The following is a 2,180-nucleotide window of genomic DNA, read 5'->3' on the forward strand; positions in this document are numbered from 1 at the left end:
AGCAGCTACCATTTATGGAGCCAGGCTCTATGCTAAGTGCTTTTCATATATTCTCTCATCTAACCTTCAAATAAAACCTGGAGAACTATAATAAAAAAAACCTCAGAATATAACAAGTATTGGCAAAGATGTAGAGAAACTGGAACCCTTGTGCACTGCTGGTGAGAACGTAAAATGGTGCAGTCACTATGGACAACAGTATAATAGTTTCTCAGAAAATTAAAAAAGAAATTACCATATGACCTAGGAATTCCACTCCTGAGAACACACCCAAAAGAAATGAAAGCAGCAATTTGATCAGATGTTTATACACTCGTGTTCACAGCAGCATCATTCACACTAGCCAAAATGTGGAAACAACCCAAGCGTCCAACAACAGATGCATGGATAAACAAAATGTGGTCTACACATACAAAGGAATATTATTCATCCCTAAAAAGGAAGGAAATTCTGACACATGCTACACCATGGCTGAACCTTGAAGACATTATGCTGAGTGAAATTAGCCAGTCATAGAAAGACAAATACTGTATGATTACACTTATATGAGGTACCCAGAGTAGTCAAATTAACAGAGACAGAAAGTAGAATCATGGTTGCCAGGGGCTGGGGAGAGGGGAGAAGGGGGAATTGTTTAATGGGTACAGAGTTTCAGTTTTACAAGGTGAAAAGAGTTCTGGAGATGGGCAGTGGTGACAGTAGCACAACATTATAAATGTATTTAATACCATTAAGCAATACACTTAAAAGAGGGTAAGACAGTAAATTTATCACATGTACATTTTACCACAATAAAAACAAAATCCCATGAGTGAGTTGCTATTATTTTGCAGATGCAGCAACTGAGACACAAAGCTCGTGCTGCAGGTAAGAGGCAGAGCCGGACTCTCGCCAGGCAGGGGACTCTCAGGTCTGGGATTAACCGCCACCATGTACCATCCACCATGGACCACCTACTTGATTAAAAAAAAAGAAGAAGAAGAAGAAAAGAATATAAAAACAATAAATATGTAAAATAATAAATAAAAATGTCCACCCTTGCTCTGGGCACTTAGGGACCCCCAGGGGCCTAAAAGAGTTGACACGGCCCTCCCAGGGTAGCTAGTTACAATCAGAGCCCAATCCTCTACCCCAAATCAGTTGCAATGTCACCACAAATTAGTAGTTGTTTTACTCTATAATATGAAATGAAATTTGAACACACAACTTACAAAACCAGAGTAAATTCTAATAATTCTTCAACATTCCCTGATTTTCCAGACTTCAGTGAGGAGACAGCTGCCACACCTGTCATTCCCAACTTGGTCTTTCCATCCAACACATCCCCACCAGCCCCCTCCTGTAGTCATGAAAGGTGTCCTGAGGGCAAACAACCAAAGGGAAACAGAATCGTCAGAAAGCAACATAAAACAACTCTTCTCATCCCTGGTGACACAGAGTCATCACAAGGCTGTTTTCACCTTGATCCTCTTCAGCAGGTCAAGGGCACTTGATGGCTTAATCTATGTACCTCGATTGAGCAACGATCCACATCCGTCCTGGTGGTAGCAGTAGCTGAGACCCCTGCCATCCATTCACCACACAACAGCCATGCTTCTGTATTTTCAGGTCCTGGATACAAGCTTCACCGGCTCTCCACTTCTAGAAGAGGAAGGGGCTGGGGAGCCCCACGTCCATGAAGACAATCCACCACCCAGGGTCACGGAACACGGCAGCTAACTTAAACTGTGGTATTTAAAACCAAAGGAAAGGCGGAAGTAGCCAAGTAGAGAATGCTGAAAAATAAACATTACAAAACCTCCAAAACCAGAAGCCCGGAGGCATATTTTCTTTGGGGATAAGCCAGCTGTTTGTTCTTCCTTTGGAGGGTGTGATGTTTATTTAACTGGAAAAGAGAGCTTGACTTACTTGTGTGTGTATGTGTGTGTGCATATGCACGTGGAAAGGGGGAAGGATGGGGGCCTCTATAGCTAGTCTGGACGTCTGCTCTCAGTGTCAGAGACACGCCAGCACTCTAAGGGCAATGACAAATGAGCATGATCTGTGTTTCTAGAAAAGAAAAGAAGGAAGGGTATAAATAACCATTATTAAATGCCTACTCTGACTGGGCAGATGTAGGCCAATGACTTTACATTTTATGCAACAACCCAGAGTTAGAAATGCATTTTATTGTAGCCCAG

The 2,180-nt window shown here is 42.3% G+C and overlaps 1 long non-coding RNA gene across 1 annotated transcript; it reads right to left on the reverse strand.

The window, feature by feature from the left end:
- Window positions 1–572: 572 nt before the first annotated feature.
- On the reverse strand, window positions 573–1,724 carry LOC124236441 (uncharacterized). Its single transcript, XR_006887724.1, has 3 exons — window positions 1,511–1,724; window positions 1,212–1,359; window positions 573–953 (listed from the first exon to the last, which is right to left on the reverse strand). It is a non-coding gene; the product is annotated as an uncharacterized LOC124236441 (long non-coding RNA).
- Between the last annotated feature and the right edge of the window lie 456 nt (window positions 1,725–2,180).

The sequence above is a fragment of the Equus quagga genome, chromosome 2, assembly GCF_021613505.1.
Source record: "Equus quagga isolate Etosha38 chromosome 2, UCLA_HA_Equagga_1.0, whole genome shotgun sequence".
NCBI lineage: Eukaryota > Metazoa > Chordata > Mammalia > Perissodactyla > Equidae > Equus > Equus quagga.